A 16,177-nucleotide genomic window follows, 5' to 3' on the forward strand; every position below is an offset into this window, starting at 1 on the left:
GACTCCCCCCTCTTGTGTGTGCCCTAAGCAGGGATTGAACCTACAAACTTATTGTTTTGATATGATGCTATTAATTGACTGAGCTAATTGGCCAGGGTTTAATTCTCTTTTTTGATACATAGGGAGACGAAAAAAAGTACTAAGAAGAACACAACTTTAATTTTTAGTTTTTCAATATGCCCACGATGATTCTGATCGACCATACCAATTCAATATGGGTTCTCTACAGAAAAGCTTTAGGCTACTTCTCTCAGAGTCTCTAATGAAGCTTGTACAATGAAGGCTGTAATAAAAAGTCTATCTCTTCCCTACTCCCCAGGCCTTGGAAGCTTCTGCTTTGCTTTTGATATCAAACAGAGCATCATAAATTCCTGGGAATGGCTCCTCTGCATACTGATTGTGGCTGCTTGGTGCATAGATGAGATGACATGATTATAGAAAGGCCGGTCTGGTCAACCTAAAGCATCAATAAATGCTCATTACAGAAACATAAGTTGGTCATTCATAAATCTTAATGATATTAGGTGTTTTTTATTCAAGTTTTGGAGTCTCTTTCTGAACTTAGAAGCAATTTCTATATAGTTGTTTACTACAGAGAATAGTGAATCAAATGCCACACTTTATGCTTTCATTTTTTGTGGTTGCCTCATTGAAATAGTATAGATTTCGTCAGCATATTTTCCTAAAACTACAACATAACCTCAACAGTCAATAGGGAGCACTGTGGGCTTGGCTGTTTTAAATACCATCCTTCCTTGAACCTGGGTTACAGCACAGGAATACTTAAATTTGGATCATAAAATTTTTTACCAATTCATATGTTTACTAGATACTGTAATATGCTAAACAGCTGCTGAATTTATTTCTGCCCAGTTTTTAGTGTACTGTGCTCTGCCTAAAGCATGGTGTTTTTTTTGTTTGTTTTTGTTTTTTTTTTAAGAACACCTTAAAATCATTACCAGATCCCGATTTGCTAATCCTGGGCATTCCATTGAACTCTAGTGAGGGACATTTTTAAAAATTTTTTATTACAGCTTTCATAGAGAGATTTGACTTTAAAATCTTCATCGGGGCTTTGAGCTTCTATATTGTTGTATAACAACCACAGAACATCAGTGGGGTAAAATCATCTCTTGAGTGCAGTTTCTTTCTTTAGTAAAATAAGTATTAATAAAGGCCATACTATATGCTTAACAGAGTATGGAATTCTCTTCTGCCTATTCAGTAAAATCAAGAACATCAAATTCTTCTGCATCCCAGCTTGCAAACAAAGTTATTTTTTAAACTTTTTATTTATTTAGTGAGAGGAAGGGAGGCGAAGACAGACTCCTATTTGTGTCTCAACCAGGATCCACCCAGAAAGCCCACCAGGGTTTGATTCTCTGCTCATTTGGGGTCACTGTATCGTTGCAACTGGAGCCATTTTTTGGTGCATGAGGTGGAGGCCATGGAACCATCCTCAGTACTTGGGGCTAACTTCCTCCAATCAAGCCATGGCTGCAGGATGGGAAGAGAAGAGAGAGAGAAGCAAGAAAGGGAAGGTTGGAGAAGCAGATGGGCACTTCTCCTGTGTGCCCCAACTAGGAATTGAACCCAGGACACCCACATGCCAGGCCAACGCTCTACCATTGAGCTTACTTGCCAAAGCCTCAAAGTTGTTCTTTTAGATCTCCAATCTTTTTCTTTCTTTTTTTTCAGAATTCCAAAACTCACAATTTTATGAACAATAACTGCTACATTCGGAGGATCAGTGCCACCAAACACCCATAAGTAACAGTGACCTCCAAGAATGACATGCATGTCTGCTTCCACTGCTATGAAAATTTCAATCAATTACATTGTAAATTCTTGTCACTTTATTGTTGGAAAGGATGTGCATCTTGACTTTTCATGTAAAACAGTTTCCAGTAAGGTCAGGTCCAACATTTTAGGGCATTTTGAGACTTCTTTTCCAGCTGCTCTCTGGTGGTGCACTTTCATTAGTTTTTTTTTTTTTCCAGAAACTCCTGTGGATCATAGTATCCAATTGAATGAACAGCAATAGTTGGAAGACCAATAGCCTCTAGGATTTCATACCTGTAAGCATATTGATTTGCTAAGTATCCAGCTATGAGAAGATCCCCTGCACCATTAAGATTTAAGATATTTTCACATTGGACACGGTCTCCCAGAAGATTCCAAGCATCTGGATAAGATGTCACCCTAAGAGTAATGAAATCAGCAGGTTCTGAGTATATAATGACCCCTTTGGCCCTGCCAGCTGGGTGTTTTTAAGAATAATTCCTCTAAATTTTTTTCCATATCTGTCAATCATAATTTTTCCAGAGCAATTGATTTTTATATCTTGTTCTAGTTTAAGGAAGTCTTCAATTCATGCATAGCATACACTATATCACCCTCTGGAATTCTTCGTGGAGAGAAAGAACTACAAAGTGGTGTGTCATCTTAAATATGTTCATATCCTGGAGAAGGTGGATCAAATAAGGATGCTTTGGAAATCCCATTTCTGTCTTCATCAATTATTGAGAAGTTAGGATGCGTCTTATTTGGAAAGGACAGTATATCATGATGGCTAACTCAAGAGAATTCAAGACACATTCTTTCCATTGGGATTGAATTTGCTTTACAAGGTGAAAGTTTTGCTCTGTTCCTATATAAGAAATTTTTGATGTTCACGGCTTTCAACTCATCCAAAAATTCCTTCTTCATTTTATACTGTGGAGCAAAAACACAAAGTAGCATCTTTGGAAGATTTTATAAACCATCCAGGAATGAAACCTAGGAAGAGCCTGGTGTCCAGTAGCTGCATCCCAGCCCAGAGCCAACACAGGCTACACCCAGTGACAAATGTCAGGTTGATTGCAAAGGAGATTGCACATTGCATGGGGCAGCTGGGCCTCCTATGACTTGCGCCTCTGATGCAGTCCTACTGTGGGCAAAAGTTTTCCTCCCTATGACCGTCTCAAAGTAACTTGGGCCCAGCTCATTTTCACATTTCTTTCACTGAGAATTTCGCATCCTTGTTTTGTTAAAGATAAAACTGTAGATTATTCCTGCTGCTGCTATTGATTATTATTATTATTATTATTATTATTATTATCCTGCCATCCAATTCATGTCAGATTTTGACTTCCAGAGAGAATCAAGATCCCCTGGGTATTATTATAACTGGACTGCATTTCTGCAAGGTTCTTTGGAGATTCTTTCCCTTCAAATGAGTGTTTAGAATTATATGTATGTCTCAGGGTGACATTATACCTCTGCAGATATATATATATCAGCTCTTAACCTATATGTGTGTGTATGTGTGGGATTAGATTGACTCTTTGCACTAAATTTTAATGAATTAATATTTAATAATTCTCTGACATTAAAGAGAACCTTCTTTTCAATCATCTTCCTTAGCTAAAGAATTCATCTAAACTTTCTGCCACAGGAGAGTCCTATTTAAACCTTGGTATATTGACCAGACATAGTAAAAATAATTATCTATTTCCTTTTAAATTCCATGAGTCAATTTACATTTTTTAGGTCAAAATAGTAAAGATAGCCTTACAAAATATCAAGGATTTCTTTAGGCCCATAATGCAAAGTTGCCTATGCTACAAGAAATGTTAAGGGATCTGCTGTAAACAGAACAAAGGGGGGAAAATTTAGCAAAAGGGGAATGTAGATTTAAAGAGGATAAAGAAGATGTGGCACATATACACTATGGAATACTACTCAGCCATAAGAAATGATGACATCGGATCATTTATAGCAAAATGGTGGGATCTTGATAACATTATACGAAGTGAAATAAGTAAATCAGAAAAAACCAGGAACTGCATTATTCCATACGTAGGTGGGACATAAAAGTGAAACTAAGAGACATTGATAAGAGTGTGGTGGTGCCTGACCTGTGGTGGCGCAGTGGATAAAGTGTCGACCTGGAATGCTGAGGTCGCCGGTTCAAAACCCTGGGCTCGCCTGGTCAAGGCACATATGGGAGTTGATGCTTCCTGTTCTCTCTCTATCTCTCCCTCTCTCTCTCTCCTCTCTCTCTCTAATAAAAATGAATAAATTTAAAAAAAAATCTAAAAAAAAAAAAAAAGCCTGACCTGTGGTGGCGCAGTGGATAAAACGTCGACCTGGAAATGCTGAGGTCGCCGGTTCAAAACCCTGGGCTTGCCTGGTCAAGGCACATATGGGAGTTGATGCTTCCAGCTCCTCCCCCTTCTCTCTCTCTCTCTCTGTCTCTCCCTCTCCTCTCTAAAATGAATAAATAAAAAAAAAAAAAAAGATAAGAGTGTGGTAGTTACGGGGGGAGGGGGGAAAGGGAGAGGGAAAGGGGGAGGGGGAGGGGTACAAAGAAAACTAGATAGAAGGTGACAGAGGACAATCTGACTTTGGGTGATGGGTATGCAACATAATTGAAAGACAAGATAACCTGGACTTGTTGATCTTTGAATATATGTAACCTGATTTATTGATGTCGCCCCATTAAAAAAATAAAATTATAATTAAAAAAAGAAGAAAATGGCAATAAATGATGACATATTAATAATAACTTTAAATGTAAATAGATTAAGTGGTCCAATCAAAAGACATAGGGTAGCTGCGTGGATAAGAAAACAAGACCTGTACATATGCTGTCTACAAGAGACACACCTTAAAACAAAAGATACACATCAACTGAAAGTAAAGGGATGAAAGAAGAAGCTGTGGTAGCAATACTTATATCTGAAAAAATAGACTTTAAAACAAAGACTATAGAAAAGGATAAAGAAGGTCACTATATAATGATAAAAGGAGCAATCTAACAAGAAGATATAACCCTTATAAATAACTATGCACCTAATATAGGAGCTCCTAAATATATAAAGCAGATTTTTGATGGACATGAAGGGCGAGATCAATAGCAATACCATAATAGTAAGGGATTTTAATACCCCACTAACATCACTGGGTAGATGCCCCAGAAAAAAAAATTTAACAAGGAAACAGTAGACTTAAAGCACACACTTGACCAACTGGATTTAATAGATATCTTCCGAACCTTTCACCCTAAAGCAGCAGAATATACTTTCTTTTCAAGTGCTCATGGTACATTCTCTAGGATAGACCACATGTTAGGACACAAAACGAGTCTCAATAAATTTAAGAAGATTGAAATCATATCAAGCATCTTCTCGGATCACAATGGCATAAAACTAGAAATCAACTACAATAGAAAAACTAAAGAACACTCAAACACTTGGAAACTAAATAGCATGTTATTAAATAAGAAATAGGTTAACAATGAGATCAAGGAAGGATTCAAAAATTTCCTTGAAACAAATGAAAATGAACATATAGGCCTGACCTGTGGTGGCGCAGCAGGATAAAGCGTCGATCTGGAACACTGAGGTCGCCGGTTCGAAACCTTGGGCTTGCCTGGTCAAGGCACATATGGGAGTTGATGCTTCCTGCTCCTCCCCCTTCTCTCTCTCTCTCTGTCTCTCTCTCTCACTCCTCTCTCTCTAAATAAATAAATAAATAAATAAATAAATAAATAAATAAATAATTAAAAAAAAGAAAACATGCTTTATAAAAAAAAAAAAAAAAGAAAATGAACATACAACAACTCAAAAGTTATGGGACACAGTAAAAGCCAGTCCTGAGAGGGAAGTTAATAGTACCTCAGGCATACCTTAAGAAGCTGGAAAAAGCTCAAATAAACAATTTAACCCAGCATCTAAAAGAACTAGAAAAAAACAACAACAAGTAAAACCCAGAGGAAGTAGAAGGAAGGAAATAATAAAGATCAGAGTGGAAATAAATAACATAGAGGTTAAAAAAAAAAAGGATCAATGAAACCAAGAGCTGGTTCTTTGAAAAGGTAAATAAGATAGATGAACCTTTACCCAAACTCACCAAATTTTAATTTATCTTAAAAAAAAAAACCCCAAAACTTAGCATTGCATTTAAGTGATAACTTTTGTCCGGCTGTCTTTTCTTTTGCTACCTGAAGTTAGTATGGTGATATTATTTTTTAGCATGAGTGGATCTAAAAAGTTTTTTCTAGATTCACAACTCTTCAGTAATTTCTAGATTTACAACTCTTCTATATTTTTCAACAATTCTACAATATGGTTGCTTGCCCTTTGAAATCTCCTGTAAGTTTCCCCTGCTTATTTTAAACAGGGCTGGTTCTTGATTTGCCCCTATTATTTCTCTTCTGATAAATTTAATTACTTTTTGAGCAGTTTCTCCTGAGTGTGAAGCTTTGTTGTGGGAGGAATTTTGGAGATTTCACAGACTTTGGGTAGCTCCTGTTACTTCATCTGAAACCATAAACCCATGATGATTACTCACAATTTAGAGTTCAAAAATACTTACAGTCTTAGTAGATTTTTCTCAAATTGTCCTGCTCATATTTCAGTGCAAGCCTCCTGGTAATTTTGGAGTCTCCAGTTCTCACGTTCATCATGCATTCCTTTGTCCTGTCAGAGATTTGTGTTCCCTGCCATTATTTCATGACTTCTTGTAGATGTTTTCTCGAGGGTTGGCTTTGCTACCCTAGTATTTCAGGAGTACCTTCAACATGATTCTGTTACTGCCATTATTTTTCATCATTCCTTCACCTGACTTCAAGGTGGGAGCACAAAGCTTAATCTGTAAGGCTTTGACTGACATAAGCAACTTCTTAAAATTGTGGATGCGAGAGCATTAAAAGCATTTCCTTTTTAATTTGATAAATTGAGTAAACAGTTATATTTGTATGTCTTATTTTCTGAAACTTAGATTCTTCATGTCTTTCTATAGAGTTCTATATACATGCAAACATATACATTAAGAACTCATAACTGAAAATTGATTTTGATTTTCATAAAACATTGTAAATTACAAAGAATACTATCATCAAATTATCTCAAAACTTTTTTTTCCAGTTAATAATACATATAAAATCAGTTTGTCCTCATTTTCAGAGTGAGCCACAGTGCTGAATTTTAGAATGGTGCCTACTTTTTTAGACTGACATTGACAAATCACCCCTCTTAGCTACAGTTGGAAAAAGAAAGTGTCTCAGCAAAATAAAAACATAGATCTGTAATGATTAAATAAGAATGTTTTCACAATTTTAGTGAACTAAATAATTATTTCTTGAATTCTCAAGTTTCTTTATTAAATTTTATATAAAAATAGATTACAAAAATTTGGGAACAATTTTTACATTTCTTAACTGTTTAGTTATAAACTGATTAGTAAACAGCTAATCAAAATTTCTCTATCAGGGAAATCTTTATGAGTGAAAATATTTCTTTAATTTCAAAGTAAAAATATAATGCTGCGTTTTTAACCTAGCTGTACTAGGGCATATGTTAAGGCCAAAACCTTGGTAGATTTGTTACCTTGCTGGGGTCTTCACCTGAATGTTTCAATAATACTTATAGGATCTGATCATAGAGCTTTATAATTTTTTTTGTTTGTTTGTTTTTTTAGAACTTTATAATTTTGTAAACAAGTTACAACAGAATTGTGGCACCTCCATGCCATTACTATCTGTTTTTAACTTAATTTGATAGTTAATTTAGTTAAATAGAATATAGGATTAATTTTTTAATCAAACAGCTTTTTTTTTAATCAAGCTAAATGATTGTTTGGTCTAACTAATTAATATAATTAAATTAAAAATCCTTAAAATTTTATAAAAAGTAATTTTGGTTCTACTACAGTAATTTGTGGATCAAATTCCAGCATAGTATGGCATGTTTTAAATACACTTATGGTTTCTCTTTACTCATATCTTCTTTACCAAAATATGTGCTAAATCATTTTGTAGAGTAGTCAATACAAGAGTTCTAGCAATAAACTTTTATACTTTTTAACTAACTATTTTCAGAGTTGTTTAAAACATTTTTCCTGGAACTGAAATATATAACTTACATTTTCAAATATGACTTTATTTTTCAAAAACAAAACAGGTGTTTCCAAATCAATTTTCACTTGAAATTACACATTTTTTTAAACAGTAATTACTCAAAGCTTAAGGGATTTGAAGTATCATAGTAAAGGGTAATTTATTTGTGTGTATGGATTGTGGATTATATTTCTCAAGCAGAGTTTAAAAACTATGTTAAACAAATTAAATTTTCCCAAGTTGTTTAGATCTAATTAAATTGGAAAGAAAACTAAAACCATCCCCACCAAAACACCAATAGGAACCACAAAATTAGAACATAGTCCCTCTAGTTATAAAGTATTGAATAAGATAAATGAGGCACTTAACCTACTATGTCCTTGCTTTTTTTTTCTCCCCTGAAATTTGAATCTGAGCTGGAAAAGTTTGACCTTGAGCTTTTCTGTGGTTGCTTCCAATGCCTGTTACCATCTCACCATAACACTCGGGACTCTTCAAATTCTTCCCTATCTCCTTGATTAGGTAAAAGTTAACTCTTCAGACACCACTGCATCTACTAGTTTTATATCTATAAGGTATTTAGCACTTTTTTCCCTCACAAATACTTAGATTTCTCTACTTCATTACACATTAAAAACAATAGTTTGTTAAATTTTTCATCATTAGAAACTTTCATGTTCCTGATTTTTTTTTTTTTTTTTTTTTTTTGGCAAGAGACAGAGAGGGAGAGAGAGAGGAAGGGAGAAAGAGAAGGACAGACAGATAGGAATGGAGAGATGAGAAACATTCATTCTTCATTGTGACACCTTAGTTGTTCATTAATTGCCTTTTCATATATACATTGGCTGGGGGGGGGGAGCTGCAGCTGAGCCAGTGACCCCTTGCTCAAGCTAGCCACCTTGGGTTCAAGCCAGTAACCTTGGGTTTCAAGCCAGAAACTTTTAAGCTCAAGCCAGTGACCATGAGATCATGTCTATGATCTTACGCTCAAGCCAGTGACCTGGTGAGCCCACAATCAAGCCAGGGACCTCAGGGTTTCAAACCTAGATTCTCAATGTCTGAAGCCAATGTTTAATCCAGTGTGCCACCACCTGGTCAAGCATCTAATGAACATCATAATTATCTATTACCCTACAGGATATAAAATAATCACAAAACCTTTTTTCTTTCCAAAATTTAGGGTAAGGTTTGACAAAAAGAAGTAAAGAAATTAAAATTTATTAGAAGTCTAATATTTTCAACAACTGTGCTGTATTTTTACATTTAACTTACTTATTTTTATTTAAACTTTTAAAATATAGTGAAAATAGATTTTACCTTAAAAATAAAACAGATATTTAGTGTCTCAGTAATATTTTAATATCTCAAAAATAAAATAAGTTTTATTGTGTTATTTTGCTGGTAAAGGAAGAATGAGATAAAAATCATGACTTAATCAACAGGTGTAATATTTGTATGGTAGGCTTGCTCATTCTTTGCTTCACATTGCATCAGGAAGGCTCCTCAGGGATAGCAAAGCCATTCATGTAGACAGCCGCTCTCTCTGAAATAATTACTATTTTTTAAATCTGTGATAAAAATTTAAAAGTAGAGTAAAATTGGGTAATGACATATAGTTGCATAAGTAATATGTGTTTGATACCATTTATCTCATCTTCAAATAGGGGAGTAAGCCAAATAAATTAATATAATATATAAATTAACCCTGAGATTAATTGTACTTGTTTTGAAGGTTGGTGGTTATATGAAAATAATGCATACTTATTATATAATTTTACCAAAAGTTTTATTTTTTCTCAAAATGTAAACAAAAATTCATCTTAGGATTTTGTAGTCAATAATACCTTTTAAAAACTCATTTTATTTAGCCTGATTTAGAACTAAGAAAGTGAACAAGAGTTTATTATCAACTTATGACACCTGTCTGCACTTCTGTTTCATCTGTAATATGCTAGGAGGAAATAAATATTCCTTATTATTTTTATAGTTTATCATTGTCTGAAAGTTCTAATCAATTGAATAATACAATAAATAGATATGTGAGTTATTCCATTTCAAAAAATAGAAATAAATGTATTATTATTTTCAAATTCTATAGCTATATTACCTTAAGTAGGAAACTAAAAAAAATAAGTAGGAACATAATTAGAAAATGTTCATAAATTAAGAAATAAATAATGTATTTAATAAATCACCATACCATATAATGTTGTTAATCTACAATAGCTAATAAAATTTATTTTAAAATTATTATGTACATTGTTAGAAACTAGCTAAAGTTATTCATGACTTTATAAAGTAATAACATATGATGAAAATAAAAAGCATCATTGAAAACTACACTAAAGTGTGGGAACAATAAATGGAGAGATGTATAATATCTCTAACTATAAATATTGACTATTTCCAATAACAATAATTTTAATAATAATAATTTTTATAAAATTCTAACAAAAATGTTTCTAGCTTATTTTAGTATGTGTATCTGTGTATTTCTACTATCAGGAATACTTGAATTTTAGAACCATTACTCGAAAGACTAAAACATTTTTCATATAAAAATAATGGCAAAAAAATTTACTTTTCCATAAATCCATAAACTTTGCCTTTTTGATATTTTTAATTCCAATTATTAGTCCAATTTGTCCAGAAGAAATATGGATGTCAGTTTAGACTCTTTTCACTTCTTGTTCTTTTCTCTGAGTTCAGCTATTTTCAATTCTGCCATTTTAATTTTCCATTATTGCTTAATTTGTCTGTTTATTTTCATTATTGTTCTTACCATGTCAAATTGTTATCAAATCCTATGTGAACTATAATGATTTTTATCAAGCTGTAGCTCATGCCTCTGCATGTTTCACATGCTATGATATAGAAAATGGTGAGATATTGGTCAAAGTGTGTTTAGTTTCAGTTGGCAAAGTGAGTAAGTTTTGGCAATGTAGTATACCATGGTGACTATAGTTAATAATTTTATATTTCATAATTGCATATTGCTAAGAGGGTAGATTTCAAATGTTCTTACCACAAATACATACACAAAAGATACTTACTGAGGTAGTAGATATGCTACTTATGTTGATGTGATAATCATTTTATAATGCACATATATATCATAATATGTTGTACTCTATATTTCTCAAATATATTCAATACTTCAATAAGTTGGAAGGGGTGAAAATTGCATACTTATCAATCAGCTCTCCTAATCCTCTTATCCATTAGTTCTTTTTTTAAAACTATTTTGGATTTTATTTATTCCCTTTTAGAGAGAGGAGAGGAGAGAGAGAGAGAGAGAGAGAGAGAGAGAGAGAGAGAGAGAGAGGGATAAGGGGGAGAGGAACAGGAAGCATCAACTCCCATAGGTACTTTGGGCAAGCCCAGGGTTTTGAACTGGTAACCTCAGCTTTCCAGGTTGATGCTTTATCCACTGTCCCATTATTTCTTTTTAAATAACATACATTGCTTTCTATTGAACAACTTACTTTGGTAATTAAACAAATGAGAAGAGTGCTTTGGATTTCATATATACCCAAACTTTGGTAATCTATCAAATCCTATGCTTTGTTATTTCACATCCATATTCCCTGAAGAAAAAAACCATAATAAAAATGTGTATAGGCCTTACTTGTGGTGGCACAGTGGATAAAGTGTCGACCTGGAACACTGAGGTCACCGGTTCGAAACCCTGGGCTTGCCTGGTCAAGGCACATATGGGAGTTGATGCTTCCTGCTCCTCCCCCTTCTCTCTCTCGCTCTCTCTTCCTCTTTCCCTCTCTCTCTCTGAAAAATTAATAAAGTCCTTTAAAAAAGTTATTAAAAAAATGTGTATAATGTGCTGTATGCTATTTCACTCTTTAATTACCCTGTAGTTTATATGCTAAAAAATAAAAAAATATCTTTCTTGGCCTCCATGAAAAATGCTCTAATAAACATAGGGTTACATATATCTCTGCAAATAAATGTTTTCAATCTTTTTGGGTAGCTACCCAAAGAGAGATTGCCGGGTCATATGGTAACTCTATTCTTAAGTTTTTGAGGAGCCGCCATACAGTTTATCATAGAGGTGTACCAATTTACATGTATTTTATTATTATTTTTATTTTCTAATTATGAAAGGAGGGGAGATAGACAGAATCCCGCATGTGCCTCGACCAGGATCCACCCAGCAACCACTGTCCAGGGTCAATGTTCTTCCCATTTGTGGCCATGCTCGCAACTGAGCTATTTTTAGCACCTGAGGCAGGGGTTCCACAGAGCCATCCTGAGCACCCAGGTAGATGTGCTCTAACCAATAAAAACATGGCTGCAGGAGGTGAAGAGAGAAAGAGAAGAAGGAGGAGGGGTGGAGGAGCAGATGGTTGCTTCTGCTGTGTGCCCTGACCAGGAATCAAACCCAAGACATCTACACGCTAGGCTGATGCTCTACCACTTAGCCAACTAACCAGACCCCAGTTTGCATTTCTACCAGCAATGACTGAGGATTTCTTTTTCTCCACAACTTCTCCAACACCTTGCTAACACTTGTCTTAACAGGTGTGAATGGTGGTATCTCATTGCAGTTTTGATTTGAATTTCCCTAATAGTGAAGTTGAGCATTTTTTCATATATCTGTTGGCCATTTGTATGTCTTCTTGGGAGAAGTGTCTGTTCAGGTCCTTTGCCAATTTGTTGATTGAATTGCATGTGCCCTGACCAGGGATGTAATATGCCACACCCTTTGCATGTTAGGACTATGCTCTCACTAACTGAGATACCCACCTAGGGCCAAGTGCAGCTAACTTTATTATGTATATTGATAGATGATTTGATAAAGAAGAAGTCGTACATACAATACATACAATGGAATACTATTTAGCCATAAGAAAAGATAAAATACTTCTATCTATGGCAACTTGGATGAGTCCTGAGAGTATTCTGCTAAGCGAAGTAAGTCAGACAAAGTTAAGAACCGTATCATTTCATTCACATGTGAGATATAAAACTAAACATAACCAATAAACAAACAAGAAAAACAAACAAAAAGTCATATACACAAACAACAGTATGTTGGTTAACAGAGGGAAAGAGGGTGAGGAACCAAGCAAAGGTAAAGGGTTAATATACAGTAGCAGAATGAGGTTTACTTTGGGTGGTGGGCACACAATGCAATATATGATTATATATCATATAATTATACAGTTTAAAATGTATAATCTTATTAACTAATTACACCCCAATAAATTTAATTTAAAAAGTTTTATTTTAAAAAGTTTAGCCTGAACCAAAACAGTTCACACTCAGTACTATTCTGGATTGGATGCCTGTTATTGGTTCCTGTAGCTTCCATATTTCATAAACAGATCTCTTTCTTTGTCCCTTCTGCTGTATTGAAAACATTAGGAAAATAGGAATTATCTCACTGACTACTTGTCCCATTTGTACAGTACATAAAAAAAGTTATTAAAGTAGTTCATAAATTCACAACAGTATAGTTAAAATGCAGAAACAAAAAAATTCACGGGTCAGAAACAATTTAGTTTATGAATAAAATGACTGTTCCAAATCGAGCAAAAATGACAAATTATTAAATAAATATTTCTTGACCAATTGGATAACTAGTGCACAACGATGATGTTAAAAACTTATTTTTACAAGAAATTCAAAGTAAATTAATGGCTTAAGGACAGCCCTATTGAAATATAGGTGACTATTTTTTCTCATAGAAGGGCCATACATTTCTTAAGTATATGAACATTTTTTAAATTATTTTTATTTCTTTATTCATTTTAGAGGAGAGAGAGAGAGATTGAGAGAGAGAGAGAAGGGGGGAGGAGCAGGAAGCTTGAACTCCCATTGTGCCTTGACCAGGCAAGCCCAGGGTTTTGAACCGGCAACCTCAGCATTCCAGGTCAACGCTTTATCCACTGAGCCACTACAGGTAAGGCCTCTTAAGCCTAATACTAGATGAATCATTAAAAAAATTATATACTTAATTTAAAAAATAAAACAAAATTTAATACAACAGTGGCATATTAAAATTTTAAGTGAGGGTGACGATTATTCAAAAAATAGATTTGGTACACATAGTAGATAAAAGGTTATATACACCCCGAGAAATAACATTTTTAAAAAGTAAATTTAAAAATGTCTAACATCTTCGCCCTTCTTCCATTAGCAAAATAAGTGCTTAAAAGTTGAGATATAATTCTCCATAGACCTTTTGGGATTCTGTATGTCTATTAAGCAGTGAACCTAACTGTGTTTGATGATCTCTTAAAAGTTTTGGCAAGTAACTTTAGAAAATAGAGATAGCATCCTCCTGCTGGAACAAAGAAGGATTTGTTTGCTGTTCAATATAATAAAAATATTGTTTCTTTCTGGGGCAAAAATTAAACATGTTTAATGTAATTAAAAAAATAAAAAGTTGAGTTTGATCAATACAGTTTCTCTTCTGTAAGATAGCCCACTGAATTTGCAAGCATCGACAAGCTTTATTGTGTTTCTAGGTGGTTACTGCCATTCTTGTGAGTGATAAAATCTTTTGTTTAGCCTGACCAGGCGGTAACGCAGTGGATAGAGGGTCAGACTGGGATGCAGAGGACCCAGGTTCGAGATCCCAAGGTTGCCAGCTTGAGCGCGGGCTCATCTGGTTTGAGCAAAAGCCCACCAGCTTGAACCCAAGGTCGCTGGCTTCAGCAAGGGGTTACTCGGTCTGCTGAAGGCCCATCGTCAAGGCACATATGAGAAAGCAATCAATGAACAACTAAGGTGTCGCAACGCACAATGAAAAACTAATGATTGATGCTTCTCATCTCTCTCCGTTCCTGTCTGTCTGTCCCTGTCTATCCCTCTCTCTGACTCACTCTCTGTCTCTGTAAAAAATAAATAAATAAATAAAATTTAAAAAAAAATCTTTTGTTTATGACTCAGTAGTCTCTTATCTAATGTCACCACCCATAAAAAAACAACAAACCAATATAGCAGCTTGTAAGTAGAGTAAAGTACAATATAAAACCCTTCATAGCTTTTGAGAGTCAAGTACAAAAAAGTTAAATGTGTATTGCCCATATACATGCAAAAATTTAAGATCAAGAATAAGCAATAACATTCAAATCAAACAGTAAAATAATTTTATTTTTAACTGATAAAAATGCTAACAATTGCTCATGAAATTTTTAGTTTCTTGGCACTCTCATATACTACAGTGTGTCCGTAAAGTCATGGTGCACTTTTTACCGGTCACAGAAAAGCAACAAAAGACAATGGAAATGTGAAATCTGCACCAAATAAAAGGAAAACCCTCCCAGTTTCTGTAGGATGATGTGGCAGCATGTGCGCACACACAGATGATGATGTAACACCGTGTATACAGCGCAACAGCCCACGGCCATGCCAGTCGAGATGTGGATGGTACAGAGGAAAGTTCAGTGTGTTCTGTGGCTCACTAAATTCGAATCCGTGACCAAAGTGCAACGTGAATATCAGCGCGTTTATAACGAAGCGCCACCACATAGGAATAACAATTCTGGGTGGCATAAGCAGTTGAAGGAAACCGGCAGTTTGGTGGAGAAATCCCGTTCTGGTAGGCCATCAGTCAGTGACGAGTCTGTAGAGGCTATTCGGGATAGCTACCTAAGGAGCCCTAAAAAATCTGTGCGTGAGCCACATCGAACTGCACTGCATAGGTATGAAACTGGGAGAGTTTTTCTTTTATTTGGTGCAGATTTCACATTTCTATCATCTTTTATTGCTTTCCTGTGACCAGTAAAAAGTGCACCATGACTTTACGGACACACTGTACTATAAATAATGTTCAATTTTATAGAACAGTTCATTAATAAGTTGAAATGTTTTTACTACTGTACATTTTAAGGCCCTAGCTGGGTAGCTCACTTGGTTAGAAGATCATCCCAATATGCCAGTGTGGTGGGTTTGATCCTCAGTCAGGGCACAAACACAACCATAAAATGAAAGAATAAGAGGAGCAACAAATCAATGTTTCTCTTTCTCTCTCTCTCACACACACAAAAAAAAAACACAACAAAAAACAAAAAACAAAAAGACTGTAAACCTAAAATAAAACTTTTATATGATTAGTTTTGTTTCCTAGAAACTCCTATGATACATTCACAAGTATATCTTTTGCTACTTTGATAATGATATAAAAACTAGTAACAGTAATGTTTTGGATGAATAAAGTTAATTATCATGAGATGAAATATTCTGTAACAGTGACACTGTGCTTTCAAATATTTTCATTGTTGACATGATGAATTTTGTCATAACTTAGTTAAGTGGAATAAGCATGATACA

The 16,177-nt window shown here is 34.6% G+C and overlaps 1 pseudogene; it reads right to left on the bottom strand.

Annotated features, from left to right (window-relative positions):
* Window positions 1-236: 236 nt before the first annotated feature.
* Window positions 237-2,809, bottom strand: LOC136309287 (glutamate carboxypeptidase 2-like; annotated as a pseudogene).
* Between the last annotated feature and the right edge of the window lie 13,368 nt (window positions 2,810-16,177).

Source organism: Saccopteryx bilineata, chromosome 6, assembly GCF_036850765.1.
Source record: "Saccopteryx bilineata isolate mSacBil1 chromosome 6, mSacBil1_pri_phased_curated, whole genome shotgun sequence".
Taxonomy (NCBI): domain Eukaryota; kingdom Metazoa; phylum Chordata; class Mammalia; order Chiroptera; family Emballonuridae; genus Saccopteryx; species Saccopteryx bilineata.